General features: G+C 41.5%; 8 non-coding genes across 8 annotated transcripts; all 8 read right to left on the reverse strand.

Moving 5' to 3' along the window:
- Positions 1 to 4,164: 4,164 nt before the first annotated feature.
- Positions 4,165 to 4,252, reverse strand: TRNAL-UAA (transfer RNA leucine (anticodon UAA)). Its single transcript is given in 2 exon segments — positions 4,165 to 4,210; positions 4,216 to 4,252. It is a non-coding gene; the product is annotated as a tRNA-Leu (tRNA).
- A 299-nt stretch (positions 4,253 to 4,551) lies between these two features.
- On the reverse strand, positions 4,552 to 4,634 carry TRNAL-UAA (transfer RNA leucine (anticodon UAA)). The gene has a single exon. It is a non-coding gene; the product is annotated as a tRNA-Leu (tRNA).
- A 1,744-nt stretch (positions 4,635 to 6,378) lies between these two features.
- TRNAL-UAA (transfer RNA leucine (anticodon UAA)) lies at positions 6,379 to 6,461 on the reverse strand. Its single transcript has one exon. It is a non-coding gene; the product is annotated as a tRNA-Leu (tRNA).
- A 1,210-nt stretch (positions 6,462 to 7,671) lies between these two features.
- On the reverse strand, positions 7,672 to 7,754 carry TRNAL-UAA (transfer RNA leucine (anticodon UAA)). Its single transcript has one exon. It is a non-coding gene; the product is annotated as a tRNA-Leu (tRNA).
- A 1,097-nt stretch (positions 7,755 to 8,851) lies between these two features.
- TRNAL-UAA (transfer RNA leucine (anticodon UAA)) lies at positions 8,852 to 8,934 on the reverse strand. The gene has a single exon. It is a non-coding gene; the product is annotated as a tRNA-Leu (tRNA).
- Positions 8,935 to 9,233: 299 nt separating this feature from the next.
- On the reverse strand, positions 9,234 to 9,316 carry TRNAL-UAA (transfer RNA leucine (anticodon UAA)). Its single transcript has one exon. It is a non-coding gene; the product is annotated as a tRNA-Leu (tRNA).
- Positions 9,317 to 11,060: 1,744 nt separating this feature from the next.
- TRNAL-UAA (transfer RNA leucine (anticodon UAA)) lies at positions 11,061 to 11,143 on the reverse strand. Its single transcript has one exon. It is a non-coding gene; the product is annotated as a tRNA-Leu (tRNA).
- A 1,210-nt stretch (positions 11,144 to 12,353) lies between these two features.
- Positions 12,354 to 12,436, reverse strand: TRNAL-UAA (transfer RNA leucine (anticodon UAA)). Its single transcript has one exon. It is a non-coding gene; the product is annotated as a tRNA-Leu (tRNA).
- Between the last annotated feature and the right edge of the window lie 97 nt (positions 12,437 to 12,533).

The raw sequence follows: 12,533 nt of genomic DNA on the forward strand, positions 1-12,533 counted from the left end.
ACACCGCTCCTACTCCAACGGAGGAGGCATCCACCTCTAAGATGAAAGGAGAGTCGATGTCAGGCTGTTTCAGGACAGGCGCAGAGATGAACCTTTGTTTTAAAAGATGAAATGCTTGCATGGCTTCTTCAGACCACTTGGACGGGTTAGCACCCTTCTTAGTGAAAGCAGTAATAGGCGCCACAATGGTGGAAAAGTCTCGTATAAACTTTCGGTAATAGTTGGCGAACCCTAAGAACCTCTGGACCCCTTTGAGGGTTAAGGGTACCGGCCAATTTTGGATTGCTTGTAGTTTCTCAGGATCCATCTCTAGTCCGGAACCGGACACAATGTACCCTAGAAACGGAATGGACTTGACTTCAAAGACGCATTTTTCTAATTTGCAATAGAGATGATTGACACGGAGACGGGACAGAACCTCTTTAACCCAAAAACGATGTTCCTCTAAATCGTTGGCAAAAATGAGGATATCGTCTAGATAGACCACGACATGACGGTATAGAATGTCTCTGAAGATCTCATTGACAAAATGCTGGAAGACAGCTGGAGCATTGCTCAATCCGAAGGGCATGACGAGGTACTCATAATGTCCGTCACGGGTGTTAAAGGCGGTCTTCCACTCGTCACCCTCACGGATCCGGATGAGATTGTATGCACCTCGCAAGTCCAGCTTTGTAAAGATGGTAGCTCCGCTAACTCTGTCAAAGAGCTCAGTAATCAGGGGTAAAGGATAACGGTTCTTGATGGTAATGTCGTTCAAACCTCTGTAGTCGATGCACGGCCGCAGACCACCATCTTTCTTTTTTACAAAAAAGAAGCCTGCGCCGGCTGGAGAAGAAGAAGGTCGAATGAACCCCTTTGCTAGGTTCTCTTTAATATATTCCTCCATAGAATGCGTCTCAGGCAGAGACAACGGATAAGTTCGGCCTCGAGGTGGAACCTTCCCTGGAACGAGATCAATCGGACAGTCCCATTCTCTATGAGGAGGAAGGATATCAGCAGAAGCTTTACTGAACACATCCGTGAAATCTTGATATGGAGGAGGTGGAACATCAGACGACCTGGGGAGGAAGAACAGACAGGCAATACTTTAAACAAACATGTCTCAGCACAGGAGGAACCCCATGCCAGGATTTGCGTAGTCGTCCAATCAATTGTAGGATTGTGAAGACGGAGCCATGGAAGGCCCAGGACCACAGGATGTGTGGCTCTTGGAATCACTAAAAAAGAAATAAGTTCGGAATGAAGAACTCCCACTCTCAGACGAACTGGTAGAGTCCTTAAAGAAATAACTGCATCAAAAATTTTGCTGCCATCCACGGCAGTTAAAGAAATGGACGAAGGAAGTCTCTCGGTGGGTAGGGACCACCGTTTAACATAGGCTTCGGTAATAAAGTTCCCAGCTGCTCCGGAATCAAGGAGGGCAATGACGTTCCGATAACGTTGAGCAACTTGAAGCGAGACTGGGAGATTACAATCTTGAGGAGATGGAGAGGAGATCATTACTCCTAGCCGGCCCTCTCCTTGGCGAGCTAGGATTTGGAGTTTCCCGGACGTTTGGGACAGGCATTAATGGTGTGAGACGGAGCTGCACAATAGAGACAGAGAAACTCGGAGAGACGTCTTCGGCGCTCAGCAGGAGTTAAACGGGAACGGCCAAGTTGCATGGGCTCATCTTTAGATGGTGACAGTTGACGAGGAGGAGGAGCAGAAGATTTTGGAGCAGATGATCTTCCACGCTCAGTTGCTCTCTCTCTGAAACGTAAATCAACTTTCGTGCAGAGTGAGATTAGCTCATCTAACTTAGAAGGTAAGTCTCTGGTAGCTAACTCATCTTTAATACGCTCAGATAAGCCATGCCAGAATGCAGCATACAGGGCCTCGTCGTTCCATGCCAGTTCGGATGCCAGGATCTGGAACTGTATCAGATATTGTCCTACAGTACGTGACCCCTGGCGTAAACGGAGAATCTCGGATGAAGCTGAGGTTACCCGGCCTGGCTCGTCGAAGATGCGCCTGAATGTTGACACGAAGGCAGTGTAGGAAGATAGCAGGGTGTCGGACCTCTCCCATAACGGTGATGCCCAATCAAGGGCTGAGCCACTGAGAAGAGAAATAATGTAGGCAATTTTTGTACGGTCACTGGGAAAATTGCCAGGTTGTAGCTCAAACTGAATCTCACACTGGTTGAGAAATCCCCTGCAGAATCTTGGAGATCCATCAAATTTTGCTGGCGTTGGAAGATGAAGACGTGGAACAGAAATGGGTAAGGTGGGTGGGGTTATAGCTGGAGTCACTGTGGTTGACGCACCAGACGCGCCTGATCCACGGAAAGTTGTCTGAATCCCATCCAGCCGAGTAGAGAGATCCTGGAGACAGCGGATGATGTGGCCCTGTGCAGCCTCCTGATGTTCTAGTCGGGCTGCCAGTTCTTGCATCGGCCTGGCCGCTTGATCCTGGTCTCCGGCTGGATTCATTAGGTCAGTGCTTACTGTCACAACTGAGGGCCTGAGCTGACGGGAGGCAGCCTCAGTTGTAGGGGCTGAGATGTACCGGAACCTGGGAGGTTGTATCAGACCCCTGGACATGTAAGTAACATGAATAATAACTGCCCGAAGGCGTGACCACGACAACTTGGATAAAAGTCAATGATGTTTATTATGACAACTCCGCAACACAGCAGCAGTAAAAGAAAACGTAAAAGTCAGCAAAGAATAAATACAGTTCCTGGGTACTACAGGATGGCAGGAGCCACAGGGCACTGGTAGTGTGAGATAGTTCTTATGATCTTCTAGATGGAAAGTCCTTACCAGGCCCGACTGTAGCAATGGAGATAACCCAGGATTGTGCCAGCTGGTGTTCCAGGAAAAGCTGGGTTGCTGAAGATAAAACAGCTGCTGTGGATACTGGCTGGAACCAGACTGTTGTTAGCACGGAGTGGATACTGGCTGGAACCAGTTAAATAATAAATGAACTTGGGAGCGATGAAATATGAACTGAAATGTAGAACTTGAGAGCGGAGAAATAATAATACCGGTGGAGAGTGGTAAAGTGTAGAAAGGACACCGGCCCTTTAAGGGAAGCTGTACTCTGCTGGAAGCTGAGCTGGAAGCAGGTAATGTTGTAGCTGGAAACAGATGAATCCACAATGGATTGGAGAGTCAGGCTACACCGCAGGTGGAATGCTGGTGCGGGTCTCTATGGTGGAAGTCTTGAGACAGGAGCTGGAACCTGGAAGACAATCACAGGAGAGAGACAAACAGGAACTAGGTTTGACAACCAAAGCACTGACGCCTTCCTTGCTCAGGCACAGTGTATTTATACCTGCCGCAAGGAAGGGATTGGCTAGGCAATTATGCAGATTATCAATACTGAGAACAGATTGGTGGAAATGATCAGCTGACAGAATCCAAGATGGCTGTGCCCATGCAGACACTTGGAGGGAAGTTTGGTTTGTAATCCATGTGGTAATGAAAACAGTAATGGCGGCGCCGGCCACCGGAGACAGGAGGCGCCAGGCTGACAGATGCACATCCAACCACGCGGACACAGCGGAGGCCGCGGCTGACGTAATCGCCACTCAGACACTCTGCATGCAGAAGTTCAGGGACGGCGGCGGAGGCCGCGGGAGACGCCATGCCAGGTGTAATATGGCGTTTACTGTGACAGCGTCCCAGAGTGACAGGAGAGGATACAGGAATGTACACATCAGGATAACAGATGGAATCCGGTCCTGGAGCGCTGAGCCAGCCTTAGGAGGCATCTGATGGGTAAGAAATGGCGTCCAGATACCCGGATCGTGACAGGAGGATTAGGGTTAGGGCAGGGAACATGGAAGGGTTATGGTATTAACTGCAGGGCTGTCAGGATTTTAATGGTCAGGTTGCTGATGTCGGTATTCTGACCATAGGCATCCAGTCCATCAGGATTACATTCTGAACCCCATTGCATATGTATATGTTAATGTGCATGGTCAACTTTTATGCAAACTTTGTACTGTTTGGAGTCTAAATTATTACATAAGTTTATTTGCACTGTCACATTTCAATGCTTTTGTGGAACATGTATGGTAGTTTACAAATGTAAACAAAATGACTCTTGTACATTTCCCTATTCGATTATATTGTTCCTTGTACATATTTAGGAATCCGAAATTAAAATACATACCAGAATTGGGGTTCGAACCCACGCGGATATATATCCATTGGATCTTATCTTAAGTCCAATGCCTTAACCACTCGGCTATCCTGGTATGTTGCCCTGGGTATTTTCAATGCAAATACTATTGCACTATTCATGTTTATTTTCCTGTGCATTGTTAACTTTGAACCGCTTGGAGTTTAAAATATTACATAACTTTTAATATTTTAATGGATATTATGATATCATTGATTCTTTTCTTCATAGAAAGCCAGGTTCTTTGAAAAAATGGATTGAAAATATTTTTTTAGCAATGTAATTTAAGTTAATGATTTTCACAGAATTTTGAGAGTTTTCCCTAATTGCCGAAATCTTCATCATAAATATTTAGTTAGCTGAAATTAAAATGCATACCAGAAGTGGGGATCGAACCCACGCGGATATGTATCCATTGGATCTTAAGTCCAACGCCTTAACCACTCGGCCATCCTGGTTTGATTTACATGTCAAATACTATTGCAAAGCATATGTATCTTTTAATGTGCATGGGCAATTATTCAGCAAACTTTATACTGCTTTGACTGTTACTTATTACATAAGTCTGGTAATTGTTTTTTTTTTTTTAAAGTATGATACTTATATTTCTATTCCTCACAAGTAAGGCTCTTATGAATAAAAAGTTTTATAATAATTCCATATTTGTTTAAAGACATTAATTTTCACCACATTTCGAACTGCTCATCTATCAAGACTGTCCTTTCTTTTGAATGATTACAAGCAACATTTGTAGATAGTCGCTATCATTCTTTTTTGCCCTGTCACATGTCAAGGATTTTGTGGAACAAGTATGGTGGTTTACAAATGCAAGCAACATCAACTTTTGTACATGTCCTTAAAAAATAAAGTTATACCTTGTACATATTTAGGAATCTGAAATTAACATGCATACCAGAATTGGGGTTTGATCCCATGCAGATATATATCCATTGGATTTTAAGTCAAATGCCTTAACAATGCAGCCATCCTGGTGTGGTGCCCAGGAGCTTTTCATGGCAAATACTAATGCACTATTCATGTTAATTATGATGTGCATGGTTAACTTTGTACTGTTTGGAGTTTAAAATATTACATAACTGGATATTTTAATGGATATTAGGATGTCATTGTTAACTTACGTTATATAAAATCAGTTTCTTTGGAGAAAATGGATTGAAAATATTTTTTTTATCAAAGTACTGTAGCTTAAGTTATTGACTTTCACCATAGTTTGAAAGTTTTCCCTAATTGACAAATTCTTCCTCATTTGGTTAGCTGAAATTGAAATCCAAACCAGAAGAGGGGATCTATCCCATGCAGATGTAAATCCATTGAATCTTAAGTCCAACACCTTAACCACTCAGCCATCCTGATGTGAGGCTTTTGACATTTTCATGGCAAATACTTTTGCAAAGCATGGGACCCAGTTAAAAGGCTTCCATGCGGGATTCTGGCTATCATAATACTGACACCATAATCGTACCCACCAGCCATAATAATGGCACCAAAATGCCAACAGAGGTGGGATTAACAGCATGAAAATACTGACACCTAGAATTCTGAATGTCCTCTCAGCAGGATGTAATCTTGTCCTGCCACGGGGAGGGGAGAGGTTAGGTTTAGGCATTAGAAGGGGGGTTACGGTGTAGGGACAGGTAGGTTAGAGTTAGGTACCAGGGAGGGAGGGTTTGGTTTAGTCACTTAGAAGAGGAGGTTATTGTTAGACACCAAGCAGGGAGCATTAGCTTTAGGCATTGGGGAATGGAGGGTTAGTGTTAGGCATCCCGGGGAGGGTAAGGTTTAGGCACCGAAGGAGAGGGTGTAAGGTTTAGACACCCAAAAGGGAGGATTAGGGTTAGGGCAGGGAACATGGAAGGGTTATGGTATTAACTGCAGGGCTGTCAGGATTTTAATGGTCAGGTTGCTGATGTCGGTATTCTGACCATAGGCATCCAGTCCATCAGGATTACATTCTGAACCCCATTGCATATGTATATGTTAATGTGCATGGTCAACTTTTATGCAAACTTTGTTCTGTTTGGAGTCTAAATTATTACATAAGTTTATTTGCACTGTCACATTTCAATGCTTTTGTGGAACATGTATGGTAGTTTACAAATGTAAACAAAATGACTCTTGTACATTTCCCTATTCGATTATATTGTTCCTTGTACATATTTAGGAATCCGAAATTAAAATACATACCAGAAGTGTGGTTCAAACCAACGCAGATATATATCCATTGGATCTTAAGTCCAACGCCTTAACCACTCGGCCATCCTGGTATGTTGCCCTGGGTATTTTCAATGCAAATACTATTGCACTATTCATGTTCATTTTCCTGTGCATTGTTAACTTTGAACCGCTTGGATTTTAAAATATTACATAACTTTTGGTATTTTAATGGATATTATGATATCATTGTTTCTTTTCTTCATAGAAAGCCAGGTTCTTTGAAAAAATGGATTGAAAATATTTTTTTTATTAAAGTACTGTAGCTTAAGTTATTGACTTTCACCATAGTTTGAAAGTTTTCCCTAATTGACAAATTCTTCCTCATTTGGTTAGCTGAAATTGAAATACAAACCAGAAGTGGGGATCTATCCCATGCAGATGTAAATCCATTGAATCTTAAGTCCAACACCTTAACCACTCGGCCATCCTGATGTGAGGCTTTTGACATTTTCATGGCAAATACTTTTGCAAAGCATGGTACGCAGTTAAAAGGCTTCCGTGCGGGATCCTGGCTATCATAATACTGACACCATAATCGTACCCACCAGCCATAATAATGGCACCAAAATGCCAACAGAGGTGGGATTAACAGCATGAAAATACTGACACCTAGAATTCTGAATGTCCTCTCAGCAGGATGTAATCTTGTCCTGCCACGGGGAGGGGAGAGGTTAGGTTTAGGCATTAGAAGGGGGGTTACGGTGTAGGGACAGGTAGGTTAGAGTTAGGTACCAGGGAGGGAGGGTTTGGTTTAGTCACTTAGAAGAGGAGGTTATTGTTAGACACCAAGCAGGGAGCATTAGCTTTAGGCATTGGGGAATGGAGGGTTAGTGTTAGGCATCCCGGGGAGGGTAAGGTTTAGGCACCCAAGGAGAGGGTGTAAGGTTTAGACACCCAAAAGGGAGGATTAGGGTTAGGGCAGGGAACATGGAAGGGTTATGGTATTAACTGCAGGGCTGTCAGGATTTTAATGGTCAGGTTGCTGATGTCGGTATTCTGACCATAGGCATCCAGTCCATCAGGATTACATTCTGAACCCCATTGCATATGTATATGTTAATGTGCATGGTCAACTTTTATGCAAACTTTGTTCTGTTTGGAGTCTAAATTATTACATAAGTTTATTTGCACTGTCACATTTCAATGCTTTTGTGGAACATGTATGGTAGTTTACAAATGTAAACAAAATGACTCTTGTACATTTCCCTATTCGATTATATTGTTCCTTGTACATATTTAGGAATCCGAAATTAAAATACATACCAGAAGTGTGGTTCAAACCAACGCGGATATATATCCATTGGATCTTAAGTCCAACGCCTTAACCACTCGGCCATCCTGGTATGTTGCCCTGGGTATTTTCAATGCAAATACTTGATGGATATTATGATATCATTGTTTCTTTTCTTCATAGAAAGCCAGGTTCTTTGAAAAAATGGATTGAAAATATTTTTTTTATTAAAGTACTGTAGCTTAAGTTATTGACTTTCACCATAGTTTGAAAGTTTCTCTAATTGACAAATTCTTCCTCATTTGGTTAGCTGAAACTGAAATACAAACCAGAAGTGGGGATCTATCCCATGCAGATGTAAATCCATTGAATCTTAAGTCCAACACCTTAACCACTCGGCCATCCTGATGTGAGGCTTTTGACATTTTCATGGCAAATACTTTTGCAAAGCATGGTACCCAGTTAAAAGGCTTCCGTGCGGGATCCTGGCTATCATAATACTGACACCACAATCGTACCCACCAGCCATAATAACAGCACCAAAATGCCAACAGAGGTGGGATTAACAGCATGAAAATACTGACACCTAGAATTCTGAATGTCCTCTCAGCAGGATGTAATCTTGTCCTGCCACGGGGAGGGGGGAGGTTAGGTTTAGGCATTAGAAGGGGGGTTGTGGTGTAGGGACAGGTAGGTTAGAGTTAGGTACCAGGGAGGGAGGCTTTGGTTTAGTCACTTAGAAGAGGAGGTTAGTGTTAGACACCAAGCAGGGAGCATTAGCTTTAGGCATTGGGGAATGGAGGGTTAGTGTCAGGCATCCCGGGGAGGGTAAGGTTTAGGCACCCAAAAGGGAGGATTAGGGTTAGGGCAGGGAACATGGAAGGGTTATGGTATTAACTGCAGGGCTGTCAGGATTTTAATGGTCAGGTTGCTGATGTCGGTATTCTGACCATAGGCATCCAGTCCATCAGGATTATATTCTGAACCCCATTGCATATGTATATGTTAATGTGCATGGTCAACTTTTATGCAAACTTTGTACTGTTTGGAGTCTAAATTATTACATAAGTTTATTTGCACTGTCACATTTCAATGCTTTTGTGGAACATGTATGGTAGTTTACAAATGTAAACAAAATGACTCTTGTACATTTCCCTATTCGATTATATTGTTCCTTGTACATATTTAGGAATCCGAAATTAAAATACATACCAGAAGTGGGGTTCAAACCCACGCGGATTTATATTCATTGGATCTTAAGTCCAACGCCTTAACCACTCGGCTATCCTGGTATGTTGCCCTGTGTGTTTTCAATGCAAATACTATTGCACTATTCATGTTCATTTTCCTGTGCATTGTTAACTTTGAACCGCTTGGAGTTTAAAATATTACATAACTTTTAATATTTTAATGGATATTATGATATCATTGATTCTTTTCTTCATAGAAAGCCAGGTTCTTTGAAAAAATGGATTGAAAATATTTTTTTAGCAATGTAATTTAAGTTAATGATTTTCACAGAATTTTGAGAGTTTTCCCTAATTGCCGAAATCTTCATCATAAATATTTAGTTAGCTGAAATTAAAATGCATACCAGAAGTGGGGATCGAACCCACGCGGATATGTATCCATTGGATCTTAAGTCCAACGCCTTAACCACTCGGCCATCCTGGTTTGATTTACATGTCAAATACTATTGCAAAGCATATGTATCTTTTAATGTGCATGGGCAATTATTCAGCAAACTTTATACTGCTTTGACTGTTACTTATTACATAAGTCTGGTAATTGTTTTTTTTTTTTTAAAGTATGATACTTATATTTCTATTCCTCACAAGTAAGGCTCTTATGAATAAAAAGTTTTATAATAATTCCATATTTGTTTAAAGACATTAATTTTCACCACATTTCGAACTGCTCATCTATCAAGACTGTCCTTTCTTTTGAATGATTACAAGCAACATTTGTAGATAGTCGCTATCATTCTTTTTTGCCCTGTCACATGTCAAGGATTTTGTGGAACAAGTATGGTGGTTTACAAATGCAAGCAACATCAACTTTTGTACATGTCCTTAAAAAATAAAGTTATACCTTGTACATATTTAGGAATCTGAAATTAACATGCATACCAGAATTGGGGTTTGATCCCATGCAGATATATATCCATTGGATTTTAAGTCAAATGCCTTAACAATGCAGCCATCCTGGTGTGGTGCCCAGGAGCTTTTCATGGCAAATACTAATGCACTATTCATGTTAATTATGATGTGCATGGTTAACTTTGTACTGTTTGGAGTTTAAAATATTACATAACTGGATATTTTAATGGATATTAGGATGTCATTGTTAACTTACGTTATATAAAATCAGTTTCTTTGGAGAAAATGGATTGAAAATATTTTTTTTATCAAAGTACTGTAGCTTAAGTTATTGACTTTCACCATAGTTTGAAAGTTTTCCCTAATTGACAAATTCTTCCTCATTTGGTTAGCTGAAATTGAAATCCAAACCAGAAGAGGGGATCTATCCCATGCAGATGTAAATCCATTGAATCTTAAGTCCAACACCTTAACCACTCAGCCATCCTGATGTGAGGCTTTTGACATTTTCATGGCAAATACTTTTGCAAAGCATGGGACCCAGTTAAAAGGCTTCCATGCGGGATTCTGGCTATCATAATACTGACACCATAATCGTACCCACCAGCCATAATAATGGCACCAAAATGCCAACAGAGGTGGGATTAACAGCATGAAAATACTGACACCTAGAATTCTGAATGTCCTCTCAGCAGGATGTAATCTTGTCCTGCCACGGGGAGGGGAGAGGTTAGGTTTAGGCATTAGAAGGGGGGTTACGGTGTAGGGACAGGTAGGTTAGAGTTAGGTACCAGGGAGGGAGGGTTTGGTTTAGTCACTTAGAAGAGGAGGTTATTGTTAGACACCAAGCAGGGAGCATTAGCTTTAGGCATTGGGGAATGGAGGGTTAGTGTTAGGCATCCCGGGGAGGGTAAGGTTTAGGCACCGAAGGAGAGGGTGTAAGGTTTAGACACCCAAAAGGGAGGATTAGGGTTAGGGCAGGGAACATGGAAGGGTTATGGTATTAACTGCAGGGCTGTCAGGATTTTAATGGTCAGGTTGCTGATGTCGGTATTCTGACCATAGGCATCCAGTCCATCAGGATTACATTCTGAACCCCATTGCATATGTATATGTTAATGTGCATGGTCAACTTTTATGCAAACTTTGTTCTGTTTGGAGTCTAAATTATTACATAAGTTTATTTGCACTGTCACATTTCAATGCTTTTGTGGAACATGTATGGTAGTTTACAAATGTAAACAAAATGACTCTTGTACATTTCCCTATTCGATTATATTGTTCCTTGTACATATTTAGGAATCCGAAATTAAAATACATACCAGAAGTGTGGTTCAAACCAACGCAGATATATATCCATTGGATCTTAAGTCCAACGCCTTAACCACTCGGCCATCCTGGTATGTTGCCCTGGGTATTTTCAATGCAAATACTATTGCACTATTCATGTTCATTTTCCTGTGCATTGTTAACTTTGAACCGCTTGGATTTTAAAATATTACATAACTTTTGGTATTTTAATGGATATTATGATATCATTGTTTCTTTTCTTCATAGAAAGCCAGGTTCTTTGAAAAAATGGATTGAAAATATTTTTTTTATTAAAGTACTGTAGCTTAAGTTATTGACTTTCACCATAGTTTGAAAGTTTTCCCTAATTGACAAATTCTTCCTCATTTGGTTAGCTGAAATTGAAATACAAACCAGAAGTGGGGATCTATCCCATGCAGATGTAAATCCATTGAATCTTAAGTCCAACACCTTAACCACTCGGCCATCCTGATGTGAGGCTTTTGACATTTTCATGGCAAATACTTTTGCAAAGCATGGTACGCAGTTAAAAGGCTTCCGTGCGGGATCCTGGCTATCATAATACTGACACCATAATCGTACCCACCAGCCATAATAATGGCACCAAAATGCCAACAGAGGTGGGATTAACAGCATGAAAATACTGACACCTAGAATTCTGAATGTCCTCTCAGCAGGATGTAATCTTGTCCTGCCACGGGGAGGGGAGAGGTTAGGTTTAGGCATTAGAAGGGGGGTTACGGTGTAGGGACAGGTAGGTTAGAGTTAGGTACCAGGGAGGGAGGGTTTGGTTTAGTCACTTAGAAGAGGAGGTTATTGTTAGACACCAAGCAGGGAGCATTAGCTTTAGGCATTGGGGAATGGAGGGTTAGTGTTAGGCATCCCGGGGAGGGTAAGGTTTAGGCACCCAAGGAGAGGGTGTAAGGTTTAGACACCCAAAAGGGAGGATTAGGGTTAGGGCAGGGAACATGGAAGGGTTATGGTATTAACTGCAGGGCTGTCAGGATTTTAATGGTCAGGTTGCTGATGTCGGTATTCTGACCATAGGCATCCAGTCCATCAGGATTACATTCTGAACCCCATTGCATATGTATATGTTAATGTGCATGGTCAACTTTTATGCAAACTTTGTTCTGTTTGGAGTCTAAATTATTACATAAGTTTATTTGCACTGTCACATTTCAATGCTTTTGTGGAACATGTATGGTAGTTTACAAATGTAAACAAAATGACTCTTGTACATTTCCCTATTCGATTATATTGTTCCTTGTACATATTTAGGAATCCGAAATTAAAATACATACCAGAAGTGTGGTTCAAACCAACGCGGATATATATCCATTGGATCTTAAGTCCAACGCCTTAACCACTCGGCCATCCTGGTATGTTGCCCTGGGTATTTTCAATGCAAATACTTGATGGATATTATGATATCATTGTTTCTTTTCTTCATAGAAAGCCAGGTTCTTTGAAAAAATGGA

Source organism: Pseudophryne corroboree, chromosome 4 (genome assembly GCF_028390025.1).
Source record: "Pseudophryne corroboree isolate aPseCor3 chromosome 4, aPseCor3.hap2, whole genome shotgun sequence".
NCBI lineage: Eukaryota > Metazoa > Chordata > Amphibia > Anura > Myobatrachidae > Pseudophryne > Pseudophryne corroboree.